Source organism: Panthera leo, chromosome D4 (genome assembly GCF_018350215.1).
Source record: "Panthera leo isolate Ple1 chromosome D4, P.leo_Ple1_pat1.1, whole genome shotgun sequence".
NCBI lineage: Eukaryota > Metazoa > Chordata > Mammalia > Carnivora > Felidae > Panthera > Panthera leo.
The window spans coordinates 70,106,922-70,124,050 of record NC_056691.1 but is presented as its reverse complement, the minus strand read 5'-3'; the positions used below and the strand labels follow the sequence as shown (position 1 = coordinate 70,124,050).

The window sequence follows — 17,129 nt, the reverse complement described above, 5'->3', positions numbered from 1 at the left end:
TTCCCCAGTTTTAGGGCAACTCAGAGGAAGGGGAGCTGGAAGGGTTTTCCCTTTTTTGTTTTGTTGTTTTAATGAGCACGTGTCAAAAATTTATTTCATCATTAATACGAGCGAGAACCGTAAGGTGTTAACAACCAGATCAAGAGCATTCAAAGAGCACACACAGCAAGGCAGTTGGAATGCTGAGATGAATTTATAAATAAATGCAAGCCTAGCCAACATCCACAGTGCAATAACCAACTGCATCTCCACTGGACAAACTTCATTTGCATCTCTATGGGCAAGGATCATTTGCATTACTATCACTTTTCTACAAAGGGACAAAAAAGCTTCAAAGCAATGAAAGATGCAGATAACCAGAAAGGGTACCAGACAAGACACCCAGTCATCTTTTTTGCCCATTTCTAATTCTTTCACATTTTTTTTCCTGGCAGGATATATGCCTCCTAGGTGCTAGGGCCACCTGCTTATATGTCATCCATCATTTAAGGCATTTATATCCATGAGGGCAGTGGAGGGAGGGTCTACTGGCGGGAAGGAAGTGTTCTTCGGGAACTTTTAGGATGGCCCCTCCTCTCCACCTCACCCACAGTTGCTCCCAAGACCCTGACCACAGAGAACTGAATTTCTCAGTGGTCACAGGGCTTCCTCAGCTCCTCCTGGGAGACCAGGCTCTCTCGAAATCAGCACCAAGCTTTCCTGTCCCATCCTTTGCCCTCACTACCAAGTCCTTCATTGCCTACCCTTGGCCCCACTAATTTTTCTCTCCTTTTCCAGCATACACTCCAGGGGTCAACTCAGCCCTGGCCAGGCATTCACTCGGGCCACTTCCCTAAACTGGGAAGACCATCAGTCTCAAGATCTTGTCTGCCCTCTCTGTTGTGGTTCCCAACCACTTTGAGACTTGGAGATAAAAGTCTGAGACTAGAGACGTACATTTCTCTAGTTCACTTAGTGGCTATGTGACCCCAAGTGACATAATTTCCCTAAGCTTTAATTTCCACCATCCACAATCTCAGAATTTCTGTGTGTATAAATGAGTGTAGCAAATGCTGCAGTCTTCCATCCAGATCCCCTCCATGATCTAGGAATGGGGCACCTGTTCCCCCAGTTCACAGTACAGCCCCTCCCTAGAACCAGCCTCATGCCAAAGGGAGCTGCCTCACCCCCAGGATATGACCTACCCCTACCCACACCCCCACCAGGAGCAGCCGGCTTACAACTCCCAGGCCACGTGGGGATACAAAGCCTCAGCCCTCTTGCCTCAATGTGGAACATCTCTGGAGGGCCCCCTCAGTTTCAGTGCTCCCTGTGGGATCAGCTGGGGTCTCCATTGCAACTAAATCACCGTTCAACTTCTCCTTCTGCCCAGCCATGCCTCTTTCGCTCCCTTACGGGTATGTTCCCAAGGGACTATCCAATAAATTTTTCTCAGGAAGGCCTCAGAGTCTCAGTTGTCTCCTTGGGAACACGATCCTGCAACAATGAGACAATGCTGAGCATACGGGAGCAGCTCAAATATGCCACTAGCAAGCTATGTGACCCCCTCAAGTTACTTCTCTCCTCACAAACTCACGGTTGCATGCTGACACAGTTATGAGAAAAAAGGCAGGGCAGCCTTGGTAACTTGGTAAGTGGACGGTGGGGCGGGAAGGCGGTGGGTGCTGGTTTTCTGCCTGCTCCGGTGGAAATTCCACACAGCAGGGTGAGGGCAGGGCCAGGTAAGTGCCGAGATTGTTTCCTTCCACATCCTGCCAGCCTCCTGAAAGTGATACTCCTGGGAAAGGCAGACATCTTAACAGTGTTACATTCTCCTGCAGGTCGGCGTGGTCCTTGACCAGGCCCCCTACATCTCAGATAAGGGCTGGGATCCTGTCAGTCAGCCACACAGCAGCAGCCACATGGGGGATGAAGTTTCAGTTGCTTTTGGGGTCACCGCTTCTCGCTCAGCCATGCCCAGAGGCAGAAGTGCCTGGTGCAGCCTGAACCCCTTGCCTAGGGCACAGTGTGGTCTCTGAAACTCACGTTTCTCACTCCTGCTGGAGATTGAGAGGGACTTTGGGGACCCCAGAGCCCACACACACTGGTAGAACTGTACTACACACACACACACACACACACACACTTCCCACCACTACCTGAATGACATTCTTGCCACTTCATTCCCAAGAAAACACACACAATTCAAGCTTATGTAGATTTCATATTGCTTGCAAGACCTTGGACAAATAAAATGTGCTGAGGCTCAGTTTTTTCACCTCTAAAATGGGAGTGAGTATTAATGTGAGTACCAAAAGTTGCTATAATAAGTAAACTCCAAAACTCTCACTGGCTTCACATAGTAAACATGTATTTGTTTGAAGTTCAAAATGGGTATCATGGAGTGGTAGTTGTCCTCCAGGATGTGATTCAAAAGTCAGACTCCTCTGGGGCGCCTGGGTGGCTCAGTGGGTTAAGCATCTGACTTCGGCCCAGGTCATGGTCTCGCGGTCCGTGAGTTCGAGTGCCGCGTCGGGCTCTGTGCCGACAGCCTAGAGCCTGGAGCCTGCTTCCGATTCTGTGTCTCCCTCTCTCTCGGCCCCTCCCCTGCTCATGCTCTCTCTCTCTCAAAAATAAATAAACATTTAAAAAAATTTTTTAAAAGTCAGACTCCTTCTAGCGTATAGTTCCATGCTTGCCTTCACAAGACAGAGAAGGAGAAAAGAACATGGAGGGTCGGAGTTGAGGGAGGAGTGTGTAGGCCAGGCCTAGAAGTAACAAATAACACCTTCACTAACAAGCCTTTGACCAACACTCAAAACTCAGTCACATCACCATCCTTAACTGCAAATGAGTCTGGGAAGTAGAGGTTAGCTGTGTGCCCACAAGGAGAAGCCAGCCAGTCCCTGCCACAGGATGACAACCTTACAGGATTATTGTGAGATTAATAAAATAAGCATTCCAGGTGCACAGTGAGTGTTCAATAGCTATTATGTGTTGCAGTTATTAACATCCACAAGGGCAACTCAACAGGTCTCTGAGAAGTTGCTGAGGATGCTGCATCAGACATGGGTCCTGCACCAGGGGTGTTGATTTTTGTCTTGCCTGGGCCTAAACACCACCCATGACAGGCTCACGGTGATGAACTCAAGCTCACACTTCTGCTGACTCCCCTTGTGGGAAGGAGGGGAGGTGAACGTTAATTCTGACTCAGGAGGAGGCAAGAAATAGTGGGTGCTTCAACTGAAGTTCAAATTCTCCCCCACCTACCATGCTGTGACCAGTTTTTCTCCCTAAATTCCTAGAAGGTGAACATGACTTGGAACCACAAGAATTTATTGCCCTTCCAAGGTCTCCCAGTCAAGCTATGGGAAGAACGTGTGTTCTCCTGCGACTTTGACACCGGCCCACTCCTTGAAAAATAATAACCTTGGCTTTGTATTTCTAGAGGTATAGCTGCCTCTTTTCTTCCTTATTCTAAAAGGTCTCTATGATATCCCAAATACCTCTGCCTAAGACATTTGGGGAAAGGCTCCATGATCACATTTCTTCTCTGACCTCCAAGGTTCTCTCTCTTTTTTTTTTTTTAACGTTTATTTATTTTTGAGACAGAGAGAGACAGAGCATGAATGGGGGAGGGTCAGAGAGAGAGGGAGACACAGAATCCGAAACAGGCTCCAGGCTCTGAGTAGTCAGCACAGAGCCCAACGCGGGGCTCGAACTCACGGACCGCGAGATCATGACCTCAGCTGAAGTCAGACATTTAACCAACCGAGCCACCCAGGCACCCCTCCAAGTTTCTCTCTTAATAGAACAAAGGAGAGGAGTTGTATTAATGCCAACAAATGGGGGAAAGACAAAACACCATTATTTTTTTACCTCCCAACTGCTACATCCCCCCCACACAGGCGTGTGCATGTGTGAGTGCACACGCACAAGCAACAGTAACAACCCTCAGATGCACCTGTCATTTTGGCTTGGGGCACAGGCAGGAAGCAGGAAATGGGGAAAAAAGGGAAGTGGGGGGAAAGGAAGATGCACTATAAGATTTGGGAGAAAAAGGCAAGTAAAAGTTCTATGGAGCTGCACATGCTGGGAATTGTTGCCCTGACCCGAAATAACTTTATCTCTAATGATCTAGCTTTCTTACAAGATAAACGCCTTGCAGCAAATAAATATTTTTTTCAAGTTGAAGTTGCAGAAAAGCAGAGAATGAAATGATTTGGTAATGAAACACAGCAGTCTTTTGGAAAATATTGGTTCACTAGCTTATGCAGATTTTCCAAATGTTGGCTCTTTTCATTATACAATATCAAAAAATCTCATTTGTTAAATATTACCACAAATCTCATTGGAAAATTCTTGAAGGACTGAGAAGCTGTCAAGCTCACAGTGGCCAGAAACAAGTTTTCCATCCAAAATTCAAATTTTTGGCTGAAAGTGTGTATTTTTATCATTGCTAACAAATACTGTCAGTTGTCCTCCGTAAAGAGACAGGCTCATTTCGTTCATTTCCAGGAAAATATTCCCCAGACACCCTAGTCTGAATAACCCCGGCTTGTCTACTAGTCTTTCTTTTCCATAAAAAGGGGTGTGGGGGGGGATTAAATGAGATCTTAACACACAAGTGCTTTTAAAAAAGACAACCATGGTATCTCAGAATGTAGCAAAGTACTTTATACACACTTCATTCCTTAGGATATGTATTTTTAAAGATGTTTTTAAAATTTTTTTAGGTTTATTTCTTTATTTCGAGGGAAAGAGAGAGCATGCACGAGTGGGGGAGGGGCAGAGAGAGAGGGAGAGAGAATCCCAAGCAGGCTCCACACTATCAGCACACAGCCAGACGTGGGCTGGATCTCACAAACTGTGAGATCATGACCTGAGCCGAGATCAAGTCCGACACTCAACTGGCTGAGCCACCCAGGCGCTGCAAAGATGTTTCTTATTTTTAAGTAACCTCGATACCCCATGTGGGGCTCAAACGCACAACCCTGAGATCAAGAGTCGCGTGTTCCACCGACTGAGCCAGTCAGGCGCCCCCTACTCAGGATATATTTTAAATATGTGTACGTAAGGGCCAAGATCTAATAAAATTAATCGCTTTTATCATTTCCTTAAGTCACTCCTAAGTGAAACTGGCATTTATTTTTCCACTTCAAACGAGCCGGCAGGGCAGGGCGCAATGACGCTGACAGTCCAGCAGCTTTACGCACCACTGGTTAACGCCATCAGCGCAAATGTCGATACCGTGAAAAAGGCAAAGAACATCGTAATGTTGTTGTGAAAATAGTCTTGATTCTGAGGACCCCCTGGAAGAATCATGGGGACTTTTAGGGATCCCCGGACCATACTTTTGAACAGCTGCTATGGATCGAGCAGGAGTCTCTGCCTCATCGGCCACCAACCCCAACTCCTCCAGCATAACCACCACCTCCCAGACACTGAAATGGCCGGTTATAGGACTGGTATGAATCCTTAATACATACTTTTACTGTATGGACCATAACCATGGAAAGTCTATATGGTTTTTTGCTGCTGTTGTTATTTTTACATTTGGATAAACATCACGCTCCGCATGTCATTTTGCGGTGTGCTGTTTTCGGGCAATAGTGTGTTTTTGAGCTTCGCCCAAATTGATTCAAAGAGATCTAGTCAACTCTTAATGGTACAGAATTCCACAAAGTGTATTATTTTATCCATTCCTCTGTTTTATTTATCCATCCCTCTATTTGAAAGTTTTTCTTTTTCTTCTGGAAAGATTAGTCTTATTTTGTTTCCATTTTGTTTTTATTTTTTTTTTCAAAAAAATTTTTTTTCAACGTTTTTTATTTATTTTTGGGACAGAGAGAGACAGAGCATGAACGGGGGAGGGGCAGAGAGAGAGGGAGACACAGAATCGGAAACAGGCTCCAGGCTCCAAGCCATCAGCCCAGAGCCTGACGCGGGGCTCGAACTCACGAACCGTGAGATCATGACCTGGCCGAAGTCGGACGCTCAACCGACTGTGCCACCCAGGCGCCCCATTATTTTGTTTCCATTTTAAGCAGTGCATTTTGAATTGTATCTTGGGATGCTCCACACACATGAAAAGCTGTATATAACATGCATGTGATGTAAAGAATAATACACGAAAGGAGGCCCAAGGACAAGGGTGTTCTCATCCCGATGAAGGAGCCTCCTATTTGGCTGGGACTCATGCAGACTGGCCAGGGTGAGTCAGGTTTGGTTTCTCACCCCAGAGTTTTGGCAAGGCTTCAGGTACCCCATGAAGACATGAAAAGACATCATTCTTGAAGGCTAAGATGAAACTTGCTATTTTACTCGGGGACAAAGACCCCCCTTTTCCGGGACTGAAAGATACACAAAGTTTCCTTGTTCCCCTAAAGCAGGACTCAGGTTGGAAAGACTGGTCGTTGTCCACTGTTTGCTCTCAGCACAAGACAGAACAATGAATTTTTTTAATGCCTTTAACGTCACTGTCGTCCTCAGGTTATACTGTGACAAAACAAGTGATTGCCTTTTTTGGCAATAATGTGAAATTTCAGCATTTTTAACTTGAAAAGGCGATTACTATGTAAGTAGTTATTAATTGTTTTCAGACAATTAAAAATGTGGGGATGGGAGCGACTTGGTGGCTCAGTCGGTTGGGCGTCCAACTCTTGATTTGGGCTCAGGTCATGATCTTGCGGTTCGTGGAATCCAGCCCCACGTCAGGCTCCGCGCTCCCAGTGCGGGCTGCTTGGTATCCTCTCTCTCCCTCCCTCTCTCTCTGCCCCTCCTCCACTTCTGAGTTGGAGTTGAGGTTCAGAGGGATGAACATGGCCTCTGGGGTGGTTCAGAGATGAGTGCAACTTGCAATTCTATCACGCAGCAGTCGTGTGATGTTGAGCAGGTCACTTGGGGCCTCTGCACATGACTTTCTGCATTTGTCAAAGGGGCACCTTCCTCACACCTTCACTGTGTCACACAAGACAATGTGGGCAGTGTGTGGGCATAGAGTGCACAATAAATAACAGCCATTGATGCTCATTCGTCAGGCATGAGAATTCTCTCAGAACTTTCTGACATGTTATTTTAATTACCAGAAATATGGATTTGACTTGAATCTATGATTCTGAGAAATTTTATAAATACAGCCTGACTTCATGCCTCCTTGGACTTCCACTCAAACCACGCTTTCCACAATTCGCTTCCAGCCAGCCACCCCACAGAACCTTTCTTCCCATAGACGCCATGGCCTTCACATGGCTGAACCGAGTGGCATGTCCCTGCCCTCATTGTATCTGACCTTTCCACAGCACTGACATCACTGGCGACTTCCCGATTCTTGAGACTCTGTCCTCCTTGGCTCCTGTGACCCTCATTTCTCCTGGCTTTCCCCAGCTCCCAGGCAACAACATCCTTCGTGGACACCTCGGAACTGGCAGTGTGCCGTGGGCTTGGCCTCCAGGCCTCATCTCTTCTCACTTTTCATTTCTCTCCCTGAGTGATCTCGTTTGCTCTCACATACAGATAAGACCCATATCTCCGTCTCCAGACCTGGCCTCTTTCTGAACTTCTGATTCTGTTTTCTGACTCTAATGAATTCCTCCGCATTGCAGTCCTCGGGCATCTCGAAGTCAACATACCCAAAATTCACCATCCCGTGGGCCTTCATCCCGAATTTATGCTCCTTCTGCAGAACCCGCCTTGGTGAATTCCCTACCACCATCCGCTAAGTTATCTAACTCAGAAACATTAGTACAAGCCTACGAGCATCACATGAGTCACCAGCTGTATAAATCCTGCTTTCCTTTAAAAAGAAAAAATAGGGGCGCCTGGGTGGCGCAGTCGGTTAAGTGTCCGACTTCAGCCAGGTCACGATCTCGCGGTCCGTGAGTTCGAGCCCCGCGTCAGGCTCTGGGCTGATGGCTCGGAGCCTGGAGCCTGTTTCCGATTCTGTGTCTCCCTCTCTCTCTGCCCCTCCCCCGTTCATGCTCTGTCTCTCTCTGTCCCAAAAATAAATAAAAAGTGTTGAAAAAAAAAATTTTAAAAAGAAAAAATAGGGGCGCCTGGGTGGCTTGGTCGGTTGAGCGTCCGACTTCGGCTCAGGTCATGATCTCACGGTCCGTGAGTTCGAGCCCCGCGTGGGGCTCTGTGCTGACGGCTCAGAGCCTGGAGCCTGTTTCAGATTCTGTGTCTCCCTCTCTCTCTGACCCTCCCCCGTTCATGCTCTGTCTCTCTCTGTCTCAAAAATAAATAAATGTTAAAAAGAAAAAATAGGGGCGCCTGGGTGGCTCAGTCGGTTGAGCGTCCGACTTCGGCTCAGGTCATGATCTCACGGTCCGTGAGTTCGAGCCCCGCGTGGGGCTCTGTGCTGACGGCTCAGAGCCTGGAGCCTGTTTCAGATTCTGTGTGTCCCTCTCTCTCTGACCCTCCCCCGTTCATGCTCTGTCTCTCTCTGTCTCCAAAATAAACAAACATTTAAAAAAAATTTTTTTTAAAAAGAAAAAAAAAGAAAAAGAAAAAATATACCTGTGTTCTGAACTCTCCAGTCAGTTCTCACCTGCTTCATTCAAGCCCCTTCTAGCTGACCTCTCTGTCTCTAGACTATGTGTAGACTATGTGTAGACTTTCCACTACGTGTATCCAGGACGTGTGACCAATGTGTATCCTGGATGATCTTTCTAAAACAGTCACACACACATAGAGTTGACCCACGATTGCCAACTATTTGTGACCATATGATTTATCAGCCAAACAGACACTTTGGATAGTAATAGGTATGCTATGAATAATTGTACTAACACAGCAAATAAACCCTAACTCTCTGCCAGGTACTGCACTAAGTGTTCTATATACCCAAAACACTTATCAGGTAACTATTATTCCTATCCACTTAAGATGAGGAAATTAAGGCTTACAGAGGGTAAGTGGTTTGTTCATGAACACACAGCTTGAATACCACAGTTTGAATGCGTGAGATTCAAACTCAGCACCACCTGACTCTAGAGCTCATACTCCTTTTTTTTTCTTTTTTTTTTTTTTTTTGTTTATTTATTTATTTTGAGAGAAACAGAGAGCATGAGCAGGGGAGAGGCAGAGAGAGAGAATCCCAAGCAGGCTCCACACTGTCAGTGCAGAGGAACCCCATTCTGGGCTTGAACCCAAGAACTGTGAGATCATGATCTGAGCGGAAATCAAGAGTTGGATAACCAACTGAGCCACCCAGACACCCTTATTTTTTATTTTTTTAATTGAAGCCTACTTGACACACTGTTATATTAGTTTCAGGCATACAATATAGTGATTCTGTAAGTCTATATACTATGGCGCTCATACCCTTAACCTCTTCCCTATACTGATCATCATCATCCTCTCATTCAAAAAAAAATGTGTTAGGCCTCCCTATTGATTTCACAACAAAGTTTTCATGGTCTGATATGACCCCGACTTCTCTCTGGCCAATTCTTCACAGCAGTCCCTCACTGCAGCTGGGCACAACCAACTCACTTTCTCACCTCAGTGCACGTGCTCTCTGTTTTCCCGCAATTTCCTTATCTAATTCCTCATAATCCATCAAACTCAGCTTACATGTCATCTCTCCAGGTCAGCTGCCTCTCCAGTGGGTTCCCTCGCCATCCTGTGTATGAATAAGTCACAGTGTGAATTACACTATAATTTCTATATCCCCCACTCGTAGAGTTTGCTCTATTATCTTCTTCAAACTATTGTAACCCAGTGCTTTGTTTATTTGCCTTCAAATGTTCCCGTTTCCTGATATGTGTATTTAAAACTATAAGTTTCCCTCTAAATGCTGCTTTAGCTGTGCCTCATGAATTTTGATATATTGATTCCTTTAACTCAAAGATTTGGGGGCCTCTCTTTGGTTTTGGTTGTTTATTGTTTGTTGGTTTCCAGGAAATGGAAAATGTTTAACTTTTATTATTAGCAATTTTTAATTTTGTTACATGATCACAGAACATAGTTTGCATGATATTGACTCTTTGGAATAAATTAGACCTTTTTCTATGGCCTAGAACATGGCCAATTTTAATAAACATACAACGTATGATCAACATATACATATTCTATGTGTTGGAGACGAAATGTGGTATGTACCTATTTCTTCAGGCTTATTAGTTATGTTGGTTCTTCTGTGTCTTTACATATTTTAAGTCAGCTCTGTCAGAGCTGTTTTAAAATTTCTAATGACCTTATACAAAATTAAAAGGTTTTTATCTGCCCTTTACAGTTAGTGGGTCCCTAATGAACCGGGCTTTCATCCCTTGCTGTTTTTAGAATCCAATTAAACTTGTTTGTAGAATAGACAAATAATTAAAGATGTACTGTCTTCCACGACTTAATATTGTCTTCCAATAGGGTCGTGTTGAAGTTGGTGGCTTGCACCCCAGCATTTAGTACAGGTACTAGATACAGTACAGTTTGTAGTTGAATAAGTGAAGATACTGCCATGACCTTCTTGATATCTGGAACTCATCTCATTAGAAACAAGCCATTTAGAACGCAGCTCAACTAAACTTTAGCTCTGACTCAACATGCCCTTGGCCACTCCAGTGCCACTCCACTACAGGAGAAGGGTTACAGAGTGGACAGAACCCAGGGCCCATGTAAGAGAGGGTGCTCGTCCTTCAGCTTCATTAACTCAGTGGCAACTGTTTCATCTGTGAAAGTTCTTCCTCATGACATAGCTATTTGGTTTTAGCTTCATGCCAGGACCACTAGGGAAGTGAGTCAGGACTGACTGACTGATTGACTGACTGGGGAGGATAGGAGAGGGTCCACATCAGGACTTATTATCTCAAATCTCCAGCTGAGAATCTGAAGGACTGGATCATACCACAGGGTCACACAGTTAATAATAGAGAATGATAGGTAATGACAGAAAAGCCCAGTCTGGTGTTCTTTTCACAGCAGCATACAGAAGCCCGCTCATTTCTTTAGAAAATTAAAGGGCATCTTATTTGAAATCATGTTTGAGAATCTGGTGATTTCCCCTTCAATTAATTTAGGATCGCAAGAATTCAGGAAATCAATAACAAACTATGGCAAGTATATGGAGAAAAATGCAGGTGGGAATGTAAGAGGGTGCCATTATTGTGGAAAACAGTCTGGCAGTTCGTCAAAAAGCTCAATAGAGAGTTCACATATGACCCAGCAATTCCACTCCTAGCTATATGCATACCCAAGAGAACTGAAAACATATGTTCACACAAAAAACTTACACATAAATGCTCACAGCAGCATTATTCATAACTGCTAAAATTTGGAAATAACCCAAATGTCCATTGACTGATGAATGGATAGACAAAATGTGGCATATCCATACAACAGAATATTGTTTAGACATAAAAAGGAATGAAGGACTGATATATGCTGCAACATGGATGAATCTTGAAAACATGATGCTCAGTGAAAGAAGCCTGACACAAAGGCCACGTAATATTATGCATTTATATGAAATGCCTAGAATAGGCAAATCCATAGGGATGGAAAGTAAATTCATGGCTTTCAGGGGCTGGAGGGCAGGGGGAAGTGAGGAGTGACAGCTAATGAGTACGGATTTCTCTTTGGGGTAACAAAAAAATCTGGAATTAGTGACAATGGTTGTACACCTTGTGTTTATACTAAAACCCAGTGAACTGTGCGTTTTAGAAGGGCGTGTTTTATGGCATATGAATCAAAACTCAATTTTTAAAAAGAGGAGGGCAAATCAGGGATCATGGATCACTGCTCTAAATCCCAATAGAAAATTCCCTGGAAGCAGCACAGCACACAAGACCATGGACTTTGGAAAAAGAGGAAGTGTATTCAAGTTCTGCCCTTCCAATATGACCACCAGAACTTGGGCATTTTATTTAATTTCTCTAAGCATCAGTTTCCTTTCCTGTAAAATGATGGCATTATTACCTATTTCATGGGCTGGCTGTAAGGATTAAACGAAACTACATAAGATAGTACCATACGACAACGTGTAATAAATGACTGCTACTATTATTATTACTTGTATTATTACAATTATTATTTTCACATCTTTCAGATCTTTCATATCTAATAATTTTTTTAGTACTATTTTATAGGACACTTCCAATAACAGACATATTGAATGGTTCCAAGTTCCATGAGCGCAATCTTGGCAAATTCTTTAAACGATATGGCTTGAAGGAAAAATCTATTTTTAGTATACTCACATATGCACTGTGCTTGTTCCATGAAATAAATAATAATTAGCAAAACAGCTGCTGAAAGCATGTCGCATGAATTCGTTTAATATATTGTTATAAATAGCAGTAGAAATATTTGCCCATTGCGCCCCCTTGTGAGAGTTTAGGGAAACTACCTTTATTCTAGAGAGCAGGTAGCTTTGAGCCTGGCAATTCAAAGGGTCCTCAGATCAGCAGCATGGGTATCAATTGAGAGTTTGCTGTTAATGTAGATATTGGATTCCAAATTCCACCCCCCCTTTAGAATTTCCATATTAACATTCTCCCCAGATGATTTTTATACACATTAAGTTTGAGAAGTACTGGCTTAGAGCATATAGTAAACGATTATTTTTTTATTCAGGAAACATTCATTGAGTGTCTTACTGTCAAATGTTAAATACTGTACAGGAACTGGAAATAGCAAGATAAATATATTTTTCCATAAAGAAATTTGTGATTAAAAACTTGTAACAATTAGAATTAATTGTGTACCTTAAAGTAAATTTTATGGTTTGCGAATTATATCTCAAATTAAAAAAAAAAAAAAAAGTATGGCAAATCAAGAATCATAGATCACTGCTCTAAATTCCAATAGAAAAGTTCCAAGGAAGAAGCACAGCACACAAGAGTATGGACTTTGGAAACAGATACATCATATTAAGGGGCACCTGGATGGCTTAGTCAGTTAAGCGCTGGGGGGGGGGGGGGGGAGGGGGGGGGGCGGAGGGGTGGGTTCTGTGCTGACAGCTCAGAGCCTGGAGCCTGCTTCAGATTCTCTGTCTCCCTCTCTCTCTCTCTGCCCCTCCCCTGCTCCCACTCTGTTTCTCTCTCTCTCTCAAAAATAAACACACACTAAAAAAGATGCATCATATTAAATTTTGCCCTTCCCATCCAATGAACGTTATAGTAGAATCATGTATAAAATGCAATGCAATCATGTATAAATGCAAAGATGAGAACAACTAACTCTGACTGGAAGAACAGAAGGAAGGTTGAAGGAGGAGGTTGCATCTGAATGGATCTTAGTAAGCAGAAATTTACTAGGTGGAGAACATTGGGCAGAGCATTCCAGTCTGAAGGGATGCCATGAGGAAAAGGACATACATTCAAAGGTGTGTGAAGTGTCACATGTCAAATCCTTTGGTTAGTCTTCGGTGGGCACAGTGTTGGTTAAAAGGCAATTACCTCAAGGGGATTGAATTATTGGAAATTCTTGCTTTTTCCAAAATATACATTTCTGTAAATTTGAAAAGTTAACAACAAAATAAGAACAATAAATGTCTAAAATTAACGATCTAAACTTCCATCTTAACATAGAAAAAGGAAAGAAAAAGGGTGCATGGTTAAGCACCTGACTTTAGCTCAGATCACAATCTCTCCGTTCACGAGTTCTAGCCCCATGTCAGGCTCACATTGCTGACAGCTCTGAGCCTGGAGCCTACTTGAGATTCTGTGTTTCCCTCTCTCTCTGCCCCTCCCCCACTCAAATATTAAAAATGTCTTTCTCCAAAAAAAATGGGAAAGCAAATGAAAAGAAAAGTAGGTAGAAGTAAGGAAATAAAAATAACAGCAGGGGCGCCTGGGTGGCTCAGTCAGTTAAGCCTCCGACTTTGGGCTCAGGTCATGATCTCGCGGTTTGTGAGTTCGAGCCCCGCGTCGGGCTCCGTGCTGACAGCTCAGAGCCTGGAGACTGTTTTAGATTCTGTGTCTCCTCCTCTCTCTGCCCCTCCCATGCTCATGCTCTGTCTCTCTCTATCTCTCAATAATAAATAAACATTAAGAAAAAAATTTTTAAAAAATAAGAGCAGAAATCAATGAAATAGAATGTGGTGAAAGAAAAAAAAATCAATTAAACTAAAAGCAAATTCCATGAAGAAAATCAATGAAACTGACAAATCCTTAGCCAAACTGCCAAGTTCAAAGGAGAGAAAACACAATTACCAATATCATAAATGAAAGAGGGGGGTGTAATGATGTACAGCATGGTGACTATACTTAATACCATATTGCACATTCGAGAGTTGCTGAGTAGATCTTAAAAGTCCTCATCACAAGGAAAAAAAACTGTAACTATGTATTATGACAGATGGTAACCAGACTCACTGTGGTGATTATTTCACAATATACACAAATATCAAATCATTATGTTGTACACCTGAAACTAATATAATGTCAGTTAAATCTCAATTTTAAGAAAAGAAGAGAAAGAGGGACACTGTTCATAGTCATTAAAGCGGCAATAAGAAAATACTACAAAAGACTTTTGCCCATAAATTCAATGACTTAGATGAAGTAGACAAATATCTTGAAAGATACAAATTAACAAAACTCACTGGAGAAAAAATTAGGAAATCTGAGTATCCCAATATCTGTTAAAGAAAATAAACTTATAATTAAAAACTTCTGACAAGGAAACCTTCAGACGCAGATATCTTCACTGATAAATTCCATCAAGCATTTAAGGAAGAGATAACATCAATTCTACAAAAACTCTTCCAGGGAATCAAGGAAAACAGAGCACTTCCCAACTCACTTTATGAGACCAGCATTACCTTGTGCCCTAAACCAGGCAAACACTTTGCAAGAAACGACAAACTGAGACCGATATCCTTCGTAATACAAACACAAAAATCCATAGTAAAATTTTAGCAAAGAAAAACAGGAAACGTATTAAAAGGAAAACCAAGTGTTAGCAGATCAAAGGAGAAAGCCCATACAATTTGCTCAGTAGATGCAGGAAAAGCATTTGATGAAACAGTTTTATAAAGTTAAGGACACACATACCACAGATTCTGCAATTCTACTCATAAGGAAGTTCCCTAGGGGAAGTTAAAACATATGTCTACACAAACGCTAGCATGCAAATGTTCACAGCAGCTTTCGTGGTACTGATCCAAAACTGGCAACAATCCAAATGCGTATTCACAGCAGAATGGACGCACAAGTATCCATACGGTGGAAAACTACTCAGCAATAATAAAAATGACTTATGATACATGCAAAGGCATGGATGAATCTCCACATTCTTATGCTGAGTGACAGGAGCCTAACATAAAAGAGTACATTTGTATGAAACTATAAAAAAGGCAAATCTCTCATGGCAGAAAGGGAGTCACTGGAAGCCCAGGATCAGGGATGGATGGAAAATTGACTAGGAAGGGCAGTGTAGGATGATGGAAATGTGTAAATCTTGACTGTGATACTGATTACACAAGGGTATAAATATGTCAAAAGTCACCAAATATACACCTAAAATGGGTACAGCTTCATATATAAAGCATACCTCAATAAAATTGATTTCATCTTTTTTTTTTTTTTTTACAAAAGCACATCCATGGGGGGGTTTTCATTGGTCTTGCAGATGGTGGGGATGAGTTTGAGCTGGACCACGGAATCTCTGGCATCACTGGTGAGGTCAGAGAAGCCTGTCTGCTGGGGTTCTGGTGACAGTTTAAATCCCAACAGGCATCTCAGCACAGTGCATACAGACAGTGCTGCTGATGTGCCAGCTCAGTGAAAATGTGAAGGTCTCAAATGGGGGGTTTGACTTACAATTTCGTACTTGGGGGGGTGTCTGGCTGGCTCAGTCTGTACAGCGTGTGACTCTGGATCCTAGAGTTGTGAGTTCAAGCTCCACATTAGGTGTGTAGCCTACTTAGACAGAGAGAGAGACAGAGAGACAGAGAGAGACAGAGAGAGAGAGAGAGAGAGAGAGAGAGAGAGAGAGAGGCACCTAGGTGGCCCAGTCAGTTAAGCGTCCAACTCTTGATTTCAGTTTGTGAGTTCAAGGCCAGCAATCAGGCGCCCAGCGTGGAGTCTGCCTGGAATTCTCTGTCTCCTTCTTTCTCTGCCCTTCCCTTGCTTGCTATCTCTCTCTCAAAAATAAATAAATAAAACTTTAAAAAAGTAATGAAATAAAATGGGTTCAGAGACGAAAAATGTGTAAAAAAAAAAAAAAAAAAAAAAAAGGAATCAGGGCACTCCCCCATATTCTGAGAAGGAAAGTAGTGACTTGGGGGGTGACATCCAAATTTTGAATTAGAGAACTTTAGATCCAAATAGATCTCAGTTCAAATTCCAGTCTCCCATTTACTAGCTGGATCAAACCCGACAAACCCTTAAGGTCTTTGAGCCTCCTTCGTCTTAACTGTAAAATGGGTATAACGACCCCTGCATCATGGGATTGTCCCAAGGATAACACAAGACAGTGTGTGTACTGTACCTGCAGGCTGTCTACATCGCAGACCATCAGAAATCATCTTGGGGGTAGGAGGGAGTGTGCTGTATCTTGCGGGGCGGATCGTTGTCCCGGACATATTTCATTGCCTTCTCTGGCCTCTGCTCCTGAATTAAATGAACTGCAATGTTCGTTTTGGTTACTTATTGCTCAGTATCTTTTCTTCCTCCTTTTTTCTGTTCTTCTTCGTCTAAGTAGAAGAAACTGAGTGCTCAATGGTAGTTTTCTGGTGCAACCAATACTCTTCACCAGCTTTATTTATAACTAAGGGCGAAGGTGGTGGTGGCAAGAACACCAACTGACACAGTAGTAACATTGTTGACATCCAATCCCACCTACGCAGACAGGTTCCGCCCTCTTTAGAAGTAGCAAAGGGCGGGGAATGCAACAGATTGCCACAGCCTCTGGCAACCTAAGCCCACGCACAGAAGTCACTAGAGCCGCGACTGCCGCTGTCTCCCCGTCCAGAGCGTTCTCCCACCATGGCCTGGGCAGGCAGGACAGATGAGGGGATGAAGTTTATTCTCACAGGTCTTGGCTGTGCCTGGAAGAGAAATAACAGGCAGATACACTTGCAAGGAGCTTTCAAACTCCAGCCCAAGGCACCTCTTTATCTGAACCTCACACTCTTCGTGTAACTTCAGTTAACTGGCCCCTTCCAACCTCTTCAAATGCCATTCACCTCTTTCCTCTAGGTGGCGCTC

At 43.3% G+C, this 17,129-nt stretch overlaps 1 protein-coding gene across 2 annotated transcripts in view; it reads right to left on the bottom strand.

The window, feature by feature from the left end:
- The window catches only part of PALM2AKAP2 (PALM2 and AKAP2 fusion), a 505,626-nt gene extending 489,154 nt beyond the window's left edge, over positions 1–16,472 (bottom strand). For both annotated transcript variants that reach the window (XM_042914178.1, XM_042914177.1), the window contains exon 1: positions 16,411–16,472. The gene's annotated coding sequence lies outside the window, so the exon portion shown is untranslated. The remainder of the gene's footprint in view (positions 1–16,410) is intronic.
- Between the last annotated feature and the right edge of the window lie 657 nt (positions 16,473–17,129).